This window comes from Nymphalis io, chromosome 19 (genome assembly GCF_905147045.1).
Source record: "Nymphalis io chromosome 19, ilAglIoxx1.1, whole genome shotgun sequence".
Classification (NCBI taxonomy): domain Eukaryota; kingdom Metazoa; phylum Arthropoda; class Insecta; order Lepidoptera; family Nymphalidae; genus Nymphalis; species Nymphalis io.
In genome coordinates, this window is record NC_065906.1 from 2315323 (window position 1) to 2339511 (window position 24189).

General features: G+C 36.6%; 1 protein-coding gene across 2 annotated transcripts in view; it reads left to right on the top strand.

The window, feature by feature from the left end:
• The window catches only part of LOC126776210 (uncharacterized), a 177150-nt gene that overhangs the window by 25933 nt on the left and 127028 nt on the right, over positions 1 to 24189 (top strand). Inside the window, exon 3 of one of the 2 annotated variants that reach the window (XM_050498517.1) lies at positions 3575 to 3636. The exons of the other annotated variant lie outside the window; for it this stretch is intronic. The gene's annotated coding sequence lies outside the window, so the exon portion shown is untranslated. The remainder of the gene's footprint in view (positions 1 to 3574; positions 3637 to 24189) is intronic. 2 annotated transcript variants of the gene reach the window in all.

The following is a 24189-nucleotide window of genomic DNA, read 5'->3' on the forward strand; positions in this document are numbered from 1 at the left end:
TTTCATTTTTTATTTACTCGATTATTCTCTTTATATATATATTTCTTATAAGTAGTTTTTTGCAATAGCAATCGGGTCTGCAATTCTAGAAGTTCAGGCGTATACGTGCTAATTAAAAATTCGTTGTTATTTTTTCCATTCGTAAATTTGCATTATATAACGCGAGGTTTTTATTTGTATGCACGCGAAAATTATGCAAAAGCGTATATAGAAAGTCGAGATAGCCCAATGGTTAGAATACGTGAATCGTAATAGACGATTGCGGGTTCAATCCCGTTTAAGGACATTTCAATTTTTTTTCTGTGTAACTTGTGTTTAAAATTCAATTTGTTCGCGGTGATGAAAATCTATCACCAGCAACTACCAGCCTGCATTAAAGCAGCGTTGTGGAATAAGGACTTAACCTTCCGCTAAATGAGAGGAAGGCTCAGCCCAGCAGTGAAACATTGAATATTCTTATACAATAATCAACCCGGAGTTAATCAGAAAAGTAAGTTATATGAGCGATGAAAATGAATGTAATATTTTTCTTGGTATAATGCCAGCATATATACATTACTATGTATATTGAAGTCATATTTACATATCTAAGTCTTTGGAACAAAATGGTACAACATATTATATATAGTGTAATAACAGTTGATGCGATTGGTTGGACGATTTATAGAAGTTGATGTAGAACAGCGCCATCTAGTAGCGAGTTAAAGCAGTTAAAGTAAAATGGATAGTTGTCATACTATATAATCCTCTTCCTCCTCGCGCATGTTGCGTAGCAGTTCCCCCGATAAACTGCGCAAACTTAAATAGCCACTGGGTCATTGAGACCCTGGCCCTTTGGGCCAAAAAGGACAGACGCGTCACACAAATCTGACGGTGAGGAGAAGCCCAGGTAGGGGAGCAACTCCGAGGCCCGTACCTTGACTGGCTTAGGCCAGCCAGGAGGACCGAACTACTACTGTCATACTATCCATTGTATTCGATTCAAGAAAAAATAATAAATATTATGTGCCAACTTTATGGTGGATTGCTCAAGAGGTTTTGAAGTCTGTTTATCTTGAACAGATATTTTATTATCGGTAAGACTGATTGGCAAACTGGCCACCTAATGGTAAGTGGTTGCCATCGTCCATAGATATTGAAACTGTGAGAATTATTAACCATTCCTTACATTGTCAATGTGCCATTGTACTAGGGAACTATGATATTATGATCCTTGTGCCTGTAGTTACACTGGCTCACTCACCCTACTGCTGTTTTGCGATAGAATTTTGATGAGTGGGTGGTGCCTAACTTGCATAACCCACTACCAACAAGAGAAATTATTAATATTAGAATTATATTGACTCATTTTTTAGTTTCAGTTTTGTAGACGAGCTTGCACAAAGCCCTATCACCAGCGACGTAAAACTAAGTGTATTTATTTTATTCTTTCTGAAATGATTCATTGGAAACCATTAATACATTTTAATTATATAGTAAAAATGCTTAATAATGATACAACGAGACTGATTGATTTTTTTTAACTCGAGTTGTCATTTCTTGAATTTCTCATGACGTTTCTTCAACGTAGCTCGGGCCGTCGGATTCGTTTCCCGAATACTAATAAGTTAATCTTTTATATCACGTTCTCTAGAAACAAAGAGATGAGGCCAAGTTTAAGATAAAACGACCAGTCAAACAAGACCCCTCAGTTAGATACACGACATCACAAATGCCATACATAATTGTGTACACAATGACGTCACAGGGTTCATGTTAGAAAGTTTTCGAATCGGCGGTCGTGTGTGAGCCTGTATTAAGTAGTAGAATTATGAAAGGATATGTTCTTTGAATACTAAACGACCATTTTCTGTAGTACTTTGAAACGTTACGCGGCGCTTTCAAAGCCAGGACTCTTTCATAGCACAGATTATTCATATGATAATCGAGGTGTAAATGTTGTCTTTAGCTAGACGTGAGGGGCAGAGATTATTACACTTTGGGGGGTAAAAAAAAATCTAAGGTGGATTTAATTTACACGACGTTAAGCTTAACTTATTTTTTATTTGTGCACTAGGTATACGCAAATTCTTTTGGTATTCTAACTGATATCATAAATGCGATTGTGAGTTTGTTACACTTTCACGCCTGAACAACTAAACCAATTTTAAAAATTATTTCACCAATAGAAAGCTACATACATTATCAGCAAGTAACATAAGAGTAGAGCTTTCTGCAAGCTCGTCTGGGTAGGTACCACCCACTCATCAGATATTCTACCGCAAAACAGCAATGCTTGGTATTGTTGTGTTCCGGTTTGAAGGGCGAGTGAGCCTGTGTTATTACAGGCACAAGGGACATAACATCTTAGTTCCCAAGGTTGGTGGCGCATTGGTGATGTAAGCGATGGTTAACATTTCTTACAATGCCAATGTCTATGGGCGTTGGTGACCACTTACCATCAAGTGGCCCATATGCTCGTAAACCTACACTACAAAAAAAAGCTACATTTTGTTCCCGTATTCTCACGGAAACGAGAACTACGCGAGTGAAATCGCGGGAAAAAAAAGGCTATTTTCTATAATAAATGAAAAAGTTAGTTTGTTTGTTACGCTTTGACGTCCTAAATACTCAACAAATTATCATGAAATTTTGCATGCATGTTGTCAGGGTTACAGGAAAAGACATAGAATACTTAAACCCCTCCACTCTCTTATACGTGGGCGAAGCCTCGGGCGGAAACTAGTTGAAATATAAATGTCATTAATAAAACGTGGTAATTATAATAAAATGTATTTTTTATTATTCCAATAAAAAGCTAAAGTAATTCAATATTATTCCCAAAGCGGAGCTATTGCAAACATTTTTTTGCTGATTTTCACCTAATTTGTATGCACGACGTCTTATTATGAGCGTCTGTTCTGTTTTGAATAAATCTTCGTCTTAATAGTAACTTAATAAGAGTCGAGTCCGTTTGACTTATTTAAATTTTATTGAAAATCAAACTTTACATTTTGCTCTAAGCCTTAGATACATATCTTTTTTTGTTAAATTAGTTAGTCAGTGACGCAAATGGGCCACCTGTCGGGTGGCCCGTTAATAAGTGGACCCTACCGTCCATAGACATTGAAACCATCAAAACATCATCAAACCATCAAAAATCTAATATTGGGAACTAAGATGTTATGGGAATTACGAAGGGTTTGAAAGTAAAGGGAGCATTCTAGTTATGACCTTATTAATACGGAACAAAAAATCTAGCAGACATTGTTCTTGTATATACATATAATTTATCATTATTTGTTATTTCAATCTCTCTTTTAAACCAAATTTTTGTTCATTGGTAATTTTATTATGTGTTAAGCATTGGAAACTTGTATTGGTAATGAATTGTTAAAATTTAATGTTTTATGAAATTTATTATCCGCAGTTTGTTTCTATAAAAATACAATTAAAAAAATAATAAGGCTGAGTAATTCCGTCTAAGTGCAAGTATAAGGGACAAAACATCTTAGTATCCAAATTTGGTGACGCACTGCCGATGTAAGATTGGTGTATAGGTGTAATTTCTATTTATGTAATATATTTCTTTCAGTGCCAACGGGCCGTGGTGACCACATACCATCGGGTGGCCCATTTAACCGTCCGTCTACTACGGTGAGTCACAGTAAAGTGGTTAGTATAAAAATCTTCTCAATTATATTACTAATATTATATTCTCCATAGAACGCCAACCATCCCGATCTTGGGGAGCCCGCATGCCGTAATTAGTTTAATTTTTGGACAAATTTTCAATTACTTGATGTGTATTAATTTATTACTACTTAAATAAAAGTATAACAATACAGCTATATTTTTATTAATAATATAAAAGAAAATATTTATTCCGTTAGTTTTACGTTACAACAATTATTACTGTAACGTATAAAGTTTACAATACTCAATTAAAGAGTACTGTAAAATTTGTATACCTAACAATTTCAACTACTTCAAATAAATAATCAATTTCCACTCCGGCGAGCCAGTTGGCGTGGTTTGTAGATACTTGTTTGTTGTCTGGTTTCCATAGTACGCTTAGCCTGGAGTCAGATGGCCTTGTGTAAATAATGTTCCAGAATATTATTTATTTATTATTTAAAAACAACAGGTTAAGACAAGAGCATCCAATGATTATCCATTCCAATTTCATCTTTATTATTAGTATTTCTTTTCTTTGATAACATGACAAATTGAACACTTATCCTATTTCTATACAATTGACGTTTTCTTTTGACGAATTCGTCATTGATTTTAAACTTGCTTAAATCCATTGAGTCACTAAAGCATAACGTCATATGTCAAACCGAAGTACTAGAATATTCGCACATTACCGTCATTGTAATCAGAGTTAAAAGAAATACCACACACATTAGTAAAACCACAAAGGTAATCATTACCATTATAACACAATATAGCCGCTGAGTCATGACATACAATTACACCTCACGAATTGCCTAATTTCTAGTAATGTGACGTCTGTCGATGTATCACCGACATCGCTTACGCTGTACATCTTATCGGTCTAAAAATTGTTCTATGCAATAATGACCTATGAGAGTATAAATGTTTACTTTATTGAATAGGAATTATTTTTTTTATATACAATACGCTCGATATATATCGCGTGAATGTTATATATCGCTCATTTATAATCCCAATAATTGTAGTTCTGGTTCTTAAGTTTTCAAATAGCATTAATTTTATGTACTCTGATCTATTTATAAATATTATTATGCGCTGCAGTTAGGCATGACGATGTCGCCATGCCCACTCTCGGCCGACATTCTCTACTCCACCTCTCTACTACTTCTATGTCTATATCTATCATACATTCTATGCCAATTTCCTATGGTCGTCGGTGACCACTTACCATCAGGCAGCCCATACGCACGTCCGCTACCTATACTATAAAAAAAATGGTCGTGGCTATATACATACTTCGCTGCTATATATTATAATTTTTAACGAAACTCTATTTTTCATATATTATTACTTACTGGTAGTAGGGCTTTGTGCAAGCTCGGCTGGGTAGGTACCACCCACTCATCAGATATTCTACCGCAAAACAGCAGTACTTGGTATTGTTGTGTTCTGGTTTGAAGGGTGAATGAGCCAGTGTGGTTGGTGGCGCATTGGCAACGTAAGCGATGCTTAACATTTCTTACAAATTACAATGCCAATGTCCTATGGTCGTCAATGACCCCTTACCAGCCGGCAGCTAGGCAGCCCATACGCTCGTCCGCCTACCTATACTATAAAAAAAATGGTCGTGGCTATATACTTCGCTATATATTATAAATTTTTTTCGATATATATTTTACTCCGTATATATATATATATATCACACACACACTTGTACGTGTCCGTGGCCGAAATTGGTCTGGAGGATATTATTATTATTATATATTGTTAAGTTGATGAGATGCTGTAAATGTTTTTTTGCATGCAGTAAATTGCAAAAATTAATGAAATATAATATCTAGTAAGTACATCATAAATATATTATTCGTAATTATAGCTTCATGTAATGAAGACGTAGCTGTCTCGGGTAATAATGATTTACTTGCGTGCCAGCTGTTTGCAAATTAACGTTTTTTTTTTTTTTTATTGCAGAATGAGCATAGGCTGCGAACACTTTTCATTTCATTTTATTTTATGTCTATATTTCCCACACTTATTGACAACGTCTGATGTATAAAATTACTTACGGTACTTTAAGCTTTTACACAAATTTTTTGTTTATTTTTTTGCGAATTATTAAATTTGTAAGGCATGGAATTCATAATCCGCCACGCTGATTTATTATGGGTTGGCGTGAATACACAAATTGTATTACTTCAACACATGTAGGTTACCTCATGTTTCATTGTCAAATTGAGATGAATAATACAATTTTCGCACCTAAATAAGAGTGCTTATCCAGATTGCAGATCAATTACAAATAAATATCTTTTCCTTGGAAGTATTGATTTATTATTAAGAAACAACTATGTAGTGCGTCCTTTTTTTTTCGCTGGATAAACGCGTTTACGCGTTTCCCCCACTTGAAGTGGGGGGGTATGTAGGACTCGCCGGCGCCGAATATGCGTCGGAATACCCACTAAAAAACCAGCGGTACCCACACCGCCATTTCAAGGGGCGACACGGGATCGCTTGCGCATACTACCGTGACGGCCCGACGGTTGGCCCGCCTCTGCAGGCCTCCAAATCCTAGGGCGTTCTCAGGGTACAAAGACCCCCTAAACCCGGCAACACTTAGGGCGGGAGGAGAAGATGCGCATAGCGCCGACGCCTTCTCCCCGGTCTTCTTCGGCGAAGCGAGTCAGCGGAGGCCCTCTCCTCACGCTCCCGTTCCGCTGCCTCCTTCTGTGACATGACATTTTCGCAAAAGGAGACCGTCTCAAACCAGCACCTCTCGCTACCAAGCATGGCGTTTATCACACTCGGCAGCGAGAGGTCTTCACCGACTAAGGCCGCCAGAGACATGCGCTGAGGTCCCCAAGCGGCGCATTCCATCAGAGTGTGGCACGCTGTGTCCGAAGGCGCACCACACTCATGGCAGGAGGGTGTCACCTCCCGCCTCGCTATCCGGTGCAGGTACTTACCGAAACAACCGTGTCCGGTAAGTACCTGCGTTAGCCTGAATGTGAGTGTGCTGTGACTCCGTTCCACCCAGCGACTCAATTGGGGGCGGACCGCCTCCACTGTCACTAGGCCTGCCGAGGGGGACCTCAGGTCCTCCTCCCACCTGCGAATCAAGGCTCGCTGGGCTAGTTCCCTGATTCGCTCAACCTCCGCCGACCCTGGACGGACGCCACTTGACCTCGTTTCCACCGGGAACCGGTGTACTTCCGCAAGCACCTCCGCCTGGAGTTCCCAGGGCGGATCGCTCGTGAGAAGTGTCGCTGCCGTCCATGACACCGTACGGTACCCACGTATCGCTCTCACCGCTATGACTCTTTGCGGCCTCCGCAGAAAAGCTCTGTTACGAGCGGTGAGAGCATTCACCCAAATGGGTGCACCGTACAACGCCATGGAGCGTACCGTACCGTACGCCAGCGTATAAGCGCCGACATGGTGTTTCCGGCCCTCCTATATTGGGTAGGAGGCGGCCCAGGGCAGCAGCAGCACTTATGAGCTTCGGGCCGAGTTGGACAAAATGCTGCCTGAAGCTCCATCTTCAGTCCAGGATCAGGCCCAGATACCTCATCTGGGCTTGCACCTTAATCACCGTGGAATAGGAGGGCCTCTGTTTTTGTGACAGAGACCCTCAAGCCCAGCATCCCTTGGCTTGGGTTGGTGAGCGATACTCCAACCTCGGCCAGGCGGGCCGCCTCCTGAAAGGTCTGCCCCGTCGCCGTGATGAGGGTGTCATCCGCGTAGCACAACACCCTCATTCCGGGAAGGATGGGGGCCCTAAGGAGCCAATCGATGTAGTGCGTCCTAGAAAATTTGTTGAAGAACAAATAATTGGCACTAAAACAGCGTAACCTTTTATTGTATAAGAAATATATTCGACAACATTGTTAAGAACAAAGTCTATTCACAACACACACACGCACATACAACACTTACAACTTTATATATGTATAATATACAAAAACATGAGATACATACTTGTCACGTTAAGTCTAAATTTAAAGCAAACTATAAATATTATATACACTTTCAAAACGCACTCCAATCTTTTGGTATCTGTTTTATGTATATTTGTTCAGTACTTTTTCAATTAGCAATTCAAAATATAACAAATCCAGCACATATGTTACCTAACACCTGAACCTCTTTCCTCAAACTCAGCAGAAACTGCGGGCGAAAACAAGAATTAAATAAAACAATAGTATGTCAAAAGCTTGTTACAATGCACGAGTTATATTTGACATCTGATATTTCATTAGGGTTCTACCCATAGGGAATCCTATTAGTGAGGCTACGCCATCAGTTTGTCTGTCAGTCAGACATTCTATCGTTAGAACTGTAATTGCTAGCCAATGTGTAACTATGGTACAGGTTGTTAGAATATGAAGTCCGAATATGTGAAACCATTGCATGATTCCGTTATGCACACAGCCAGTTAATTTACTATTGACTAGTTCTCAATGACGGCTTCGCCCGCGTTTTAGGAGGAGGGGCAGATATTAGGTACAGGAAAGTAGCCTTTCTTGGGGTTCAAGCTTCATATCAAATTTTATCAAAATCGGTTCAGTTGTTTAGTCGTGAGAGTGCAACAATCGGTCAGAGTTACTGTCCCATTACAGTAGTATTTAAATCAAAGTTGTATTTAGTATATATAATGAATTATTTTATTTAAATATATTAAATCATTATAAAAATATTAAATTACAAAAATGGGTCTTATCTTCGTCAATATAATTTCTTCATCTTCCATGTCAAACGCTGGCTACGCACACACGAGATGTCCATGGGTGGTGATAGTCACATTCCATCAGATTTCCTGATTTTGCCTTTAAATATATATAGAAGCATTAAATAAATGTGGTTAATTTAAACGAGTATTTTACAAAAGTAAGCTGACGGAATATTTCTTAATGAGTTAGAAATTTTCGTACTCAACATACATGATACCGTGAACTTATCAGTTTCGCCTCTAATTCGACTGGTAACCACAATCCTACGGCTTATTAGAATTCGTAACAAACTTTAAGGTCTATGGGTTGAGATTCATATCTATGTGTATTGGATACGTGCTGCGAAAATCCGATATACCTGAGCTTCGTTTTGGGATATCTTGCTCTGATTAGGGTTTTACGGTCGAAATGCTCAATATAGTATTATTTATTGCTGAAATATTCATGTATATTTTAAAATATATAGCTGTTTATTTGTGGGTATCCTTGATAAAATAACCAGAGTTATTCATATTTCTTAATTTTCATTTTGCTTGACGGTACGTGTGAGCAAGATTAACTGTGAATTTTAGTTTATTTATTATATAATTAAAAATTGATTAATTTAAATTACAAAAGAAAAAATATGTTTTGAGTTCGAAATATTATTAAGTAAACACTAATTATAATTTATAACTTTTCAATATATTGATAAGAATAAAAACTAATGGAATTTAATGCTACGCCCTCATGCTCTGGACAAGAAATAAATATCAACTTGAAATGTCGTCGTGTGTCGAAAAACTATGTCATATGAGACAAAAGAATAATCAAAGACTGACTGACAAGGGGGTTTTTATGTGGGCACTCGAAAACATTTCTGCGTAACAAAAACGTCCTAACAGCACTACTCTTAAATCAATTCATGGAATAATACACCTTATAGCAAAACACTCCTATACTAATGAACGTCAAAGTAGGATGAACATATAAGAACCAGATGACTCTACATGGACATGGTACTACATACCAAATTAACAGACAACGATGACAAGTTACAAGTGTACTCGACAAAGATAACTTCACAGGTGATTATTTCCATTTATGCTTTTATTGTCTTGTTGTTTAAAGTATAGAGCTTAGAATCGCGTGGCAATTTTAATATATGTAGAATGAAAATAAGTTGTGTAAGGCTTGTAGGGCCATTGAGGCTTTTGTGAACGTTGTTTCGAAGACAATACGAAGACAAAGCGGTCTCAGCGAGCGGTCAACATTTCAACTTTTATAGTGTTCCGTATTTACACCGTTATTCTTTAAACGTTTAAAAGTTGCTGTTACACCGCAATTTCACGGAATTTTTTTTATAAAATTTTAATTTTTAATTCTTAAACAATTTTGATACCAACTACGAAGTTACTTTGAATATTATAAGATAATATTTAACTAGCTAGATAGTTTTCAGTTAATAATAATATCAATTGTATGATACGGATATAAGATTTTAAATTCTGACTGATAGTTTTTCCAATTGGAAAATTTATATAAATAAATTAAAACTAAAAACCATTTTAAGGAAGAAATAGGAAATATTTCTAATAAACCTTCCAAGTTAAATAAAAGTTTGTAAATAGCTAATCGCATATAATTATTAAGTATATAATACTATTTAGTAGCGTTTATAAAGATAATGCTTAGAATTTTTCATTATAATAAGGAATTAAGTGCAGGGTAACAGCGGCGGAATTCCCAGAAATTTTCCAAAAGACAGCATTAATAATATGAAGTATTGATTTTACTAGAATATATAAACTAACTTATGTATTCCTGATTTTATCACATACTAAGTACAATTTTCAAACGTAAACTGATCTTAAAAAAGTAAATAATTATTTCATATTATTAAGAGCGATTCCGACAACGACAACAAGAGCTAAATTTAAATGAAATTACTATCACCTTTGCGTCGTAAATCAAATTTCCTTTTGCCTAATCATATTATTCACTTTCATTTGATTCTTGTTTTTTATGATACCTTTATATTACATTTCACTTGGGTGAAATTTGTCCGTTATATATATATAAGTTTTATATTTGTGGATTTGGATCGAGAAACTTGAAGAGTTTTGTTTATCAGAACGCGTTAATCACGATATACCAATCCGATTTCAAAAGGTCTTATTTTTCAATAGATAAGCTTACGAGTGCAATTTTTATGTAATTAATCCATAACGCTATTGAACACGGGAGTAGATTAGTGACATTTAACGTGGATAAAACCACGGGGTTAGATTATACACAATAAAAATAATATCTCGCTTAAAGCATACGTTATACACGACCTTCAATTTTTGCGCAACAGCCTGATGACCAAGTCATAAGTTTTTGAACGTTTCCTGTGTATTAATTTCAATGTTTGTTCAATGTTTGATAAAAAATAGCCTTTAAACTTTATATGTATCTTGGTATCGTCTTAGCGAAGTTGAGAGAACACGTCCTGAGGTGTCATAATGAGATATGCAATATGTATAACGGATACACTGAGCGTGACGGGTTTAGTTGCGTGATTTTTAAGATATAGTAATATCCTTGTTATATGCTACTCTAAGCAAAGTTTAACAAAGATCTGTATTGTAATATAGTAATAGTAACTGGTCAAAGACTGTCCCGATGATAAAGTTTGGAGCTTATTCCACCACGCTTATCTAATCAGGAATGGTGGATAATCATGAGGCAGATTTTCATCTGATCCAGGTTTCCTCACGCAGTGTTCCTTTACTGCCAAACACGAGTTGAATTATAAACACAATAAACATAGGGAAACATATTAGTGCTTGACCGGATTTAAGAGTATAAGTAACATTGTTTTGTATTAGAATTTAAAAGAGATGAAATTTTTCAAAAAAACGGCTATCGTGAAAAATAGATCAGAGCATTCGTTAAGCCGTTAGTCTCTCGCATCCACTATACGAATCTGCTAAAACATAACAAACGATTTACCCCCTTGGCGTAGTCCAGGCGCTGATTGAGATAAATCGTGCCATATTTGCACCATTAATAAATATTAACTCACTATTTGAACTGATTTATATTGGATATCAAGTTAATAAATAACAATCGTGACTTTAGCTATACGACTGTGAGGGTGGAATCGTGATGCGATGGATTTTGTTCAGCACGACGGGATCATGTTACATGACAGATGTACCTCTCTATCGGTTGCTATGATTTAGAAAGGGATGTTCGATGTAATAGCTTCGATTGATTCATTGATCATCGCACTATAATTAATCGTACTTTGACACATCAATTTATATAGTGAATAAGAACTTTCGCAACTTAATAACGGTAAAATCAATTAATAATATATTAACAAAATAATAATAATATTATTGTTTTTTAAATTTTTGAATTGATAATAATTGTTATTTAAAAAGTTCTATCGGAGAAAATCTATTGTCAAATTGTTTCTACTTAATGATATATAAATTATGTATAAATGAATGCCCCCATTAATTAGGTAAATGGTCTCGAAAAAGCCTATGGTTGGACAATGCAATTTCTCTTAATCACGAATTCCAATTATCACACAGGCTAGCGGATATGTAATCAAACCTGTAGGTTTCCTCACGATGCTTTTTAGCATCGCCATTAATACATATTCAGTGATTAAGTGTTCCTATAGCGATTTTCGCGTTCGATTCGCTAGAACATAACGAAAAAATCTTAACTCTTCCTAATATTAGTACCATAAATATGAACATGGATTTACGCTGAATAGTAATATTACTTTGAAAGTATATTTTGTTTTTTTACATACTTTTGGCACACATTGAAAGTGTAAAACATTCATCATCAAAAAAGAATTTAAAATATATTCTTATAAAAAAAAAAACAATTCCAAATTTGAAAAAATCCCGTTATATATTTGTGGAACTAAAAGTATCTACTTTAAATAATGTCTTATGTCCTATCAACCAGACCATTTAAAATTTCATCCGTGCAGTGACGGAAAAAGAATACATTTCACTGCCCCTCTTTTTCCCATGGGTGTCGAAAGAGGCGACTAAGGGATATCTGAGCGACCATCTGCTCATCTGGTGGTAGGATGCTAACATCCGCCTGGCTTGTTACCACCGTACGCATGGTGAAAAACTCGTGAAGTGGCTTGCAACCGCGTTTCGAGGTCAGCCAGCGTACAGCCAGTGCCCGAGCCAGTATTGCCGCGATGGGTGTTGGTCCAGTGGAGACGGCTGTTGAACCAATGCCGGGGGAAACTGTATTGACCTGCCGGACAGGGAGACCTGAAGAAACGGCTGTTCCGCTAGCCGCCCGTGGCATAGTACAGGGGCCCGAGCGTGCCTAACCAGCTCGCGAGGCTGCCCCACCAGGCCACGCATAATCTCGGGGTGGACCGTCGTGCCGGTTGGTGACCGGAAGGTGGGGTCCCGGCGGCCACTTCCGGGGGTGTTCGGGGGCCCTTCCGTCCGGCGGATCAGTATATTTTCCCTTTTGGCAACCATTTGGGAAAACACGCCTCCATACTTTGCCCATCCCTATCGTGGCAATACGTCGCTCGCTTCACGTCTCTTTTCCTTATTTTTCCAAATGGTAGCGCAAGTAAGAAATAACGGGCGTTCAGCGGTGCACACCCCCACCATACCCACGCTGTTTGAGGTCGAGTTCTCTTACATCCGAGGACTCCACGCTAACCTCAACGCTGTCCACCACCATCTCGAGACAGCACGGCCAGCAATGTTGTTTCTCACGGAGACGCAAATACTCCGCCCTGCCGACACCAGCTACCTTAACTATCCCGGCTACATGCTTGAAGAATCTTTTAAAGCGAAAGCCGGAGTATGCTTGTTCGTCAGGGCGGATGTTTGTTGTCGCCGATTGCGCTCCTCGACTGATTGACCTCCTGGCTAAACTCTTTGCCGACAACTCTGTGATCGATGATTGTAGTGCGCAGCCACCAACAATACCTTCATGTGGCCACACGATGCCTGACATCAAAATCAGGCAACGTGATGTGCGTGCGGAGCTGCAATCACTTGATATACGGAAAGCTAGCGGTCCTGATGGAATACCAGCCATTGTGCTGAAGAAGTGCGCGGCGGAGCTGTCTCCTGTGTTAACGCGCCTGTTCCAACTTTCTCTCTCTTCGGGATGTGTGCCGGGGGCTTGGAGAAGAGCTAATGTGCAAGCGGTTCCCAAAAAAGGGGATCGGTCTGACCCGGCAAATTATCGGCCAATAGCTATCACCTCAGTACTTTGTAAGGTGATGGAACGGATTCTAAACAACCAACTGATCCATTACCAAGAAGATCACTGTCTAATTAATGATCGTCAGTCAAAACGGTCCACAGGTGATCTTTTAGCGTACGTAACACACCTCTGGGGTGAAGCTATCGACAAGCATGGAGAATCGTTGGCTGTCAGCCTCGATATCTCTAAGGATTTCGACAGGGTCTGGCACAGAAGTCTTCTCTCCAAGCTACCGGCATATGGTCTGCCTGCTCAGCTATGCACCTGGATTGCCAGCTTCCTACACAAGCGTAGCCTTCGTGTTTTAGTAGATGGTTGCGCTTCTCAATTCTATGTAGTGAATGCTGGGGTCCCCCAGGGATCTGTGCTATCTCCCACACTCTTTCTTTTGCATATCAATGATATGCTCTCCCTTGGGAACATACATTGCTATGCAGATGATAGTACAGTGCATGGTGGATACCACGGACGCGCAGTGGCTGGGCGGGCGGAAACTGAGGAGAGGCGGGAGAATCTTGTCATTGAACTCGATAGGACGTTAGAGCTCATCGCCAAATGGGGTTCTGATAATCTTGTTGAGTTTAATGCCAAGAAAACACAGGTATGCGCTCTCACAGCAAAAAAGTCACCATTTTACCCTCATCCCTCTCTCTGTGGCACACCGCTGATGATACAAAGCAAAATCGCCATGCTGGGGATGGACGTTCGCTGCGACCTTAGTCCAAGGGATTACATCGAGGCTATTATAAAAACAGCTTCACGGAAACTCGGAGTTCTGAACAAGGTGCGGCGTTTTTTCACGCCACAATAACTGTGCCTGTTATACAAAACACAGGTACGGTCTTGCGTTGAATATTGCTCGCACCTTTGGGATGGCTCCGCTAAGTACATACTGGAGGCCTTGGACCGGTTGCAGCGACGTGCAGTACGCATTATTGGCGACGTAAAGGTCACAAACACCCTTGAACCTTTACAATTGCGTCGCGAGATAGCAGCACTGAGTGCTTTCTATCGACTGTATCACGACGAGTGCTCTGAGGAATTATTCTCTCTTATTCCTGCTTCCCCCTTCCTTCTTAAGTCCACGCGAGCTAGTTCTCGATGTCACCGCCTAATTGTGACATCAATTCCATCGCGCACAAAGAAATTCGGCAACTCCTTTATTTGTCGCACTACCAAAAAATGGAATTCCTTACCAGCTCACGTGTTCCCCTCCTCTTACAACCCGGGTTCCTTCAAACGAGGCGTGAAGAGGCATCTTGCGGGCCGGCAAGGAGGTGACGGCTAGTACAGAACATTCTTCCCGACTGTACTGGCCGTCGTCGCGTTTGGACTCTACTACCACTTACCATCAGGTGGAGTAGAGTTATTTGCCATCCCGGACATATAAAAAAAAAAAAAAATACGAAATTAAATAAAAAAGGGTTATAAAAAATTGAATCGCGAACCAATTTAGCGTAAAAGTATATTACTGCTTAAAGGGTGCGTCGAGTGTAAAATACCTAAGACGGATATTATGCAATAATGATGAGCATAAAAAATATACTCAGTTCGCTTATTTTACATCAATGGTTCCGTACAGAAATTAGTTTATACACTTCATACGAACGGTTTAATAAAAAGAATTTTCAATGATTAAAACTTATAAAAAATAGATGCAGCACTTTTACGAGAAGGTTTTTGTACATAATATCATTATATGAGTAACTTTGCTTCGTAATTTGACCCATTTCTTAAATTCGTATAAATTCTAAATTTCTCGTAGGTTATAAAACAACATAGCTCTTCAAAAAATGACTTAGTTTCAATACAGTACAGTACAGCAACAGCCTGTAAATATCCCACTGCTGGGCCTCTCTAAGCCTCTCTCGTCTCCTGAAAAGGGAGAGGCCCTTTTGGGGAGAAGGTTTTGGAGCTTATTCACCCACGCTGCTCCAATGCGCGTTGGTGGAATACACATGTGGCAAAATTTCAGTGAAAGTGAGCAGACACATACAGGTTTCCTCACGATATTTTCCTTCACCGTCAAGCATGAGATGAATTATAAACACAAATTAAGCACCTGAAAATTCAGTGGTGCTTGCCCAGGCTTGAACCCACGATTATTAAGATTCACGTGTTCTAACCACTAGGCCATCTCGGCTTCAAAAATCTTCCATTTTTGTTAAATTTATATTTTTGTAGTAGTCAAGGCCAGAAATGAGAAGGGCGAAAAGTAAATCGAAATCGAAACACACTTTAGGGTTCAGGATTTCGTTTCAAGGGGTGCATTCTGTGAAGCCGTCTCACGGCTTAGGATGTTATTGGAAGGGTGGACAATTACTGGATCGAGTGCGCCATCACACTTAGGCGTGTATAATGAATTCGGGACCTCGTCTCCGCCGGCGGGCGGAGTCAGTTATCATGGTCGAGTATTACCTAACAAGGGCAAGTTGTCAGGAGTAATTGTGACAGGATCGTTAAGATCATGTTCGAGATGCCTATCATTTGGTTTGTTGTTCTTAATTATTCAACTATATGTGTCTTTCTATTGTTTTGCAATTTTCTTGTTAACGTTTGATAATTTCGTTAGTTTTAATTTGAATTTATTTTAAATGTTAAATCAAAATCTGAGTCTAACCTAAATTCACTTCATCTTTTGTTCATTTAAATCTTGTTTTAATTCACGTAAAAATAATACCTGCATATTCAGTTTTCAATAAAATAAATGAGCGCCATCTATTGACGCTAAATTGTAATTTACATATATTAAATTTTACCGTATGTAGTATTTGTTAATAAACTATACATTACATCTATAAAGTTTATAGCATTAAAAAATGCAATTTCATATATAAACATATATAATTTATTTAATAATGCAAATTTTACGCAGTTAAAAAAATCAATAAATATGAATAAAAGGATACTCAGACTTAAAAAGTAAATAAAAAAAAACAACGTTAATTGTACAAGCAAAATCCTAAAACTGTATTTAATAACAATAATATTAATATACTCAAACAAATATTGTCATTGCGTAAAGAACCCTAAAATAAAAAATAAAAAACTGCTTCTTTTTAACACTGATGTTTCCATTTTAGTAACTTGATGCGTTTTATTCGTTGAACGTATTCAAGTATATCGGATTGTGAAAGATTTTTTTTTTCGGATTAGGTTTTTTATAACGTCAAGTTCAGTGAAACGTGAAGGAATTATCGTTTTCATTTGTAATATTATTAAATGCTGTTATTATACGATAGGATTATTCATAAATAACAATAAAAAGTTACGGAATGTTGCAACGAACAAAATTTTATTTACTCGCATATTGTAATTATAATGTGTTATTACATAGATAGGTAGACTTAGGTTGCTTAATAGATAAAACACGTAGATTTAACTGTTAGTCGTGGATTGAAATCCGAGCCCGGCCATTTTTATAATTCATCGTGTACCCAATGGTGTGACAATCTGTAAATATACAACGATCAGACACATTTAAACACGTTTTGGAGATAGATCTTTGCCCAGCGATGACTTGCCCTTACAAGATTTTAATATACTTCTTTTATAGACAAACATAAATAAGTACTATTACTAAACTACTTGAATAATTGTTTAGATATTAAAATTAATTATTAGCCAGAAATAACATACAGTTTATCAATTCCACGCTAACATAGCTATATTAACACACAAACACAACACACTAACAAATATTAATATTATATATAAAACAAACGACCTCATACAATACAAAGCTCGATAAAGAATACGCGAAATTATCCAAAGCCGTAGAGGACAGAGCTTTGTTTACAAATATTCTCTTTATTTAACAAAAATATGAAAGCGAATAAATAGCACTTTCTCCTTCTGTGAATATTTAAAAATGTATACAACCCACGCAGAGATTATCGCGTTAGGACCTTGCATGAGTGAACACTGCTTTACAAAGATAGAAAAAGAAAGAAAGCCTGATATTATAGGCTTATACGTTACTCAGATATTTATAAGAAGATTTATTACAAAATGATATATATTTTATGTTATAGGGAGGTGGACTTGCTTTACGAAACGAATGGCGACGAACTGGTGATGTAAACTATTCCTTACATCACCAATGTGCAACCAACCTTGGGAACTAAAATGTTATATCCCTTATGTGTTGTTTAGTTACACTGGCTAACTCACCCTTCAAATCGGACCAAAACAGTACTAAGTATAACTGTTTAGCAGTAGAATATCTGATGAGTAGTAACTACCCACACGGGCTTGCGCAAAGCCCGTTTAGTGAGTAATATCATAGTATTTATTCCGGAGAATGTACATTATATAATATATATATATCTTTTTCTCTCTCTCTCTGTAATTTTTTTAATCTTAAAAACACCTATAAGAGTAAGTAAGTAAATCTTAATTTATTATACAATACATAACTACCATAAAGGCTAGAGCCTTCATCTGATATAAAGCTACAGCTTCAAATACAGGAATATAGAATATAATAAAAAAACATTTATTTATGGATAGTACAGTACAGTAACAGCCTGTTAATGTCCCACTGCCGGGCTAAGGCCTCCTCTCCCTTTTGAGGAGAAGGCTTGGAGCATATTCCACCACACTGCTCCAATACGAGTTGGTGGAATACAAATGTGGCAGAATTTCAGTGACATAAAGATAAAAATTCAGTGATGCTTGCCCGGGTTTTAACCCACGATCATCGGTTAAGATTCACGCGTTCTAATCACTAGGCCAGCCGGCTTTTTATAGATATCTTATATATTAAAGATATTCAGGAAGTTTAAAGTACGACTGAGTTGATCAGTGCCTATAAACGATGACAGTATTTAAACAAAGAGGCTTAATCTAATTTAAACGCGAGTGCAGCCACGATATACACTTACTATGAAAACATGCTCGTGTTAATTTAGTCCGGTTATAAAAGATTTAAAAGACTATTTAAAAATAAACGCATAGAAATGAATTCGAATACAAAGCAAACGCCATTTACTTTCTGAAATAAATATTTAAAACGTTGTCACAGACAAACATTGAAATGCAAAGCATATTTTGCATTATGAATAGCTCAAAGAAAACTATCATGAAACGAAAACAAAAATATTCCATTCATATCGTGTACAGGGACTCTCAAAAGAATTCTTATGTCATATCCTCGATATTTTTTAGTCGCCACCGGTTCTGAGGCCATTGTGATTTTATAAAAGGGGTATTGAAGATGTAAATAAAGACACATGAGGGTAAATGAGTCGACACATGTAACTCGATTCCATAGTGTCGCGCTGTTTATTTACAATTGGGGCAACAGTGTCCTTTGTACTCGTTCCTGTAATATCAGCAGATACAGAAATGAAATAATAACGGATCAGCCGATATATAACCCTCTATTAGGTAAAAAAAACGGCTTCCATAATGCGGAGCATGAGATAAACTATAAACATAAATTAAGCACTTGAAACATCAATGATACTTGCCCGGGCTCAACATCCTCGGTAAAGATGTCACGTGTTTTAAGTCATCGTTAAATAAATCATATATAACACATATTAATTTTTTTTTATTTATTTAACAATATAAACAACCAAATAACAATTAAATGATGGCACTACAAAAACCACGAAAGTTAATAGTAGTTAAATTAAGTAACATGAAATACTACTTAACTATTTTTAATAATTAACTTCGTTTCTTACTTAATATTTTATTTAAAATCTTTAGATTTTATATTTAAGTGCCACTTAAATACAGTCAAACAAATTTACATTACAAAATATTCTAAGTTACAACCTTATTGATCTTAAAGAGATATCAAATAGATATATAAATATTTGAACATTTACTCAAATAATATTTATTTGTTAAGTAATATGAGTCAACGATGTTTTTGCGAACTCTGCGAGCCCTCGCTTAAATATGATACCCTCGGAGTGGATTGCTAACAAAAGGCCATTCTGATTTTGTTTTGACTAAAATTGAGCTGAAAGAGACATCTGATTTCAGTAAACTCGTTTGTGATGATACACAATATTTTTTATTGACCTCTTCCATTCGATTCGCTGGAGATTTCTTCACATCGCTTGAAGTCTTTTGTTATTCTATGTTCTAAAGAAACGTAATTGTGTTTGTAGTAAGCAAATTATTTTACTATAACAATTAGTAATTTATAAATACTTAAATGTTACTGGTAGGGCTTTGTGCAAAGCTCATCTGGGTAGGTACCACCCACTCATCAGATATTCTACCGCTAAACAGCTCTACTTGGTATTGTTGTGTTCCAGTTCGAAGGGTGAGCGAGCCAGTGTAATTACAGGCACAAGGGACATAATATCTTAGATTCTTAGGTTGGTAGCGCATTGGCGATGTAAGCGGTGGTAAACATTTCTTACAATGCCAATGTGTATAGGCGTTGGTGACCACTTATCAGGAGGCCCATATGCTCGTCCACTTACCTATACTATAAAAATGCTCACAACATCTTTATATATACATAAACATATAAATAATAGAATTATGTATGTGTGCATATCAATGAACTCTAGCTGAAATGCTGGTTCGATTTTGATTTTTTTGTTGTGTGTGTTTGAGTGTACATCTGGTTTAAATTGATTTTGGGAGGTGGCGCTGCGAACGGGTTGTAAAAGATATATTTTAATATGAACAACGGGTATAAAAATATTTTTATCTATTATTGAATCTAATTTTTTTTCTGTATTTCTTTAATCAAATAAGAACGTTTTACAAAAAAAAATGTGCTAAAAAGAGACAACAAACGAAACTAAGCCGGTGCATCCCTGTCGATATCGAACAAGCCTTCAGTTCTGTTTGTGGTTTGCTTTCCATTCTTATGCTCTAGTATATTTATTGTCATCTAATAATACTCCGGAAGTCCGAGTTCCTTTTGATGGGGATTCGCATAAAAATATAAATGACAGCAAATAGGCTTTATGCCTCCGAACATTTTATTGACAATTCGACAATAGTGAAAAAAAAAAACTACACCAGAATTGAGTTCCGAACGAAATGTTACTGATTCTATTCTTTTGTAAGTGATAGAAAGGAATATTTCTTTTAGTATCTTTCATTGTTGGATGAGTTACATAATATCGTCCCATGTTTGATAGATTAATGTCAGGATATACGGTGTTTTTTATGGTTTCAATGTGTTAGATGTTTAATTTCTGACAAAAGTTTTTTTTTATCTATTTGCCGAAGTTGAATACTTGGACCCTAATGGCGTTCATCCGTTGCATATAAATAAAGCACGTAAATTATAACCCAATGCTTTTCAGGTATTATATATTTTAGTGCACATATTTGTATTGAAATATAAAAATAGAGCTTATTCAAGTTATATCCGAATTTTGATTTTTGAATTTAATTAATTACGGATAAATGGTTTACTTGATGATAAGTGGCCCCACAGCCCATAGACACCGGCGCAGAAATATTAATCATTCCTTACATGTATCGCCAGTGCGTCATCTATCTTGAAGAACTAAAATGTTATGTCATTTGTGACTGTAGTTACACTGGCTCACTCAATCTTTTTAAACCGGAACACAAAAATACTAAGTATTTATTATGTATTTTGTAGTAGAATATCTGATGAGTATTTGCCAAGAAAGGCTTGCACAAAGGCCTACCACGAAGTGAATATTAAAAAGCTCATTACTTATGAATAGTTAATTAAACAATTAACTTTAACAAGGCCTGCTGTTGAGTAATAAATAAAAAAAAATTATCCCAGCACCTGCAGCACTTGAAATAGCTAGTACCTTTTTAACCATGATTTATTGGTTTATATTACTTTATTTTTCAAGTGCTTGTTCCAATCTCCGTAATGGCCTCTCAAATAGGCCCCTTAAAACATGGGAAGTAACAATATATTGCCTATTCCCAACATTGCTTCAATCAATATAGATAAATCCAATGTTTGTTTGTAAACTAAGCTGAACTTAAAAAAAAAAAACATCGCTCTTATAAGCCTAACCTAATATGCTGGCAAATAATTTTCATGCTCTTCATTTGTGTTAAAATCAAAAACATTTTGTTAATGAATTATTTTTATAATAAATGAGAAGAAAATAATGAATTCTATCATACTAGATGCAAATACAGCATACAAAAATATAAAAGTAACTCACTAGCAATAGAATAACAAAAAAGCAGAGATGGCCTAGTGGTTAGAACGCGTACATCTTAACCGATGATCGTAGGTTCAAACCCGGGCAAGCACCACTGAATTATCATGTGCTTAATTTGTGTTTATAATTCATCTCGTGCTTGACGGTGAAGGAAAACATCGTGAGGAAACCTGCATGTGTCTAATTTGAAATTATGCCACATGTGTATTCTACCAACCCGCATTGGAGCAGCGTGGTAGAATAAGCTCCAAACCTTCTCCTCAAAAGGGAGAGGAGACCTTAGCCCAGCAGTGGGACATTAATAGGCTGTTACTAATAGAATAACATTAGTAATATTTAAATAAATCTAGAACAAGAAAAAACTGTGGATAAATGTTGGAGTACACAGCACATTGGCACATTCAAAACTTTGACCATGTTGAAAAACAAATATAAATAAGGCTTAGTACTCATTACTAAAATGTATATAAAAAACGTGGACTTTAACATGCCGATGAAAATTTATGATCCTCTAAACCGATTTCGACCACGGCAGCCAATCACGAAGGAGAATAGCCAACTGCGCAGGACATATTATGGTACTCAAGTATATGCGCAAATATAAGTGCACTATCTATTTCCTAACCCTCATAATCGGATGGGTTAGCAAACGGCTTTCCGAGGCACAGGAAACACACACACTACACGTAGCTATTGAGAATTTTCCGACAGAAAAATCTAATAACTTTTGTTCTGCAAACAAGGAACTAATAAATTTGTATGTACTGAGTTTTTTGCGAGTTCATCTCGGAATTCCGAAGCTGTTTTAATTTTACATTTTATTAATACTGTAACAATACTCTTCAAAATACTTATATTATTTGAATAAATAATACTTTGATTTTGATTGAATTCAGTACGAAAGTTTATCTGTTTACCGTAACAGCCTGTGAATGTCCCACTGCTGGGCTAAAGGCCTTCTCTCCTCTTTTTTGAGGAGAAGGTTTGGAGCTTATTCCACCACGCTGCTCCAATGCGGGTTGGTAGAATTTACATGTGGCAGAATTTCAGTGAAATTAGACACATGCAGGTTTCCTCACGATGTTTTCCTTCACCGTAAAGCACGAGATGAATTATAATCACAAATTAAGCACATGAAAATTCAGTGGTGCTTGCCCGGGTTTGAACCCACGATCATCGGTTAAGATTCACGCATTCTTACCACAGGGCCATCTCGGCTTTTTTTATCTGTTTAATAATCAATTTTTCAAATAAATATTTAATTTCTGTAACATGTTATCAATCATTGCAACGTATCTAATTCCTTTAATATTGTATTGACTTCAAGCAAATGTCAGAAATTTGTTATTCCCGATCGATTATCTTTTTCAACCGTAACGCAGAGCAAATTGTCAAAGCGGTTTGTAATTTTTTTTTTCTATCCCAACTCACTGTTGACATTTTGACATGATCTATTTTGAGTAACGGACGGTGAGCTGAAATACGAAATCGCATATTTTGACTCTTAAACTTGTACATACAAAGTTCAAAATAAAACAAACATATTTACGTGTATCATTTCAGTTCAGGTAGAAATTTGTGGTATCCAGATTTATTTTACACTTTAGCATATATATAAAATTATTTGTATCGAAACCAAAATATATATTATTCAAGTAAACTCTTAAAAATATTTTTCTATCGTCATTTTACATGATAAATTTAATGAAAAACTACTACCGGTTCGATGTTTAATCCAACGAAAAGATCCGACACACATATTTCATAACAATGATACACATATTAAATTTATCCTGTAAGTTAATCAATGAATGAAATTGACGAGCAGGTTAGAGTGGTTGGTAGATATTTGCCTTTCACGCCGAAGGTTGTGGGTTCGATTCCCACCCAGGGCAGACATTTGTGTGCATGAACATATCTGTTTGTCCTGAGTCTGTAATTGTAATTATCTATATAAGTCTGTATTTATAAAAGAATTGTAGTATATGTAGTATATCAGTTGTCTGGTTTCCATAGCACAAGCTTTGTACAAGCTTAATTTGGGATCAGATGGCCGTGTGTAAAAAATGTCCCAGGATATTATCATTATTATTATTAATGAATACTAACTCCAAGAAACTTTTTGTGGTATATCAACTGACTTAATAAAATATTACATCATACATATTTGTCGAAAGAAACTCGTTCTATATCCCTAAAGTTATCATGAAAAAACGAACGGGAGGAATTGAATAAATAGATGTTAAATATGAGTCAATCCAACGGAATACGGTAGCTAAATTAAATTCAACGTTACACGACGTAGATATTGAAACAAAATGTCGCTTCCATAAAACAAGGGACGGAATGCTTTTAAGAGCTACGTGAGCAATTTTCAAGTAATTTTCAATACTAAAAGCGCTTAGCTTTCTTCT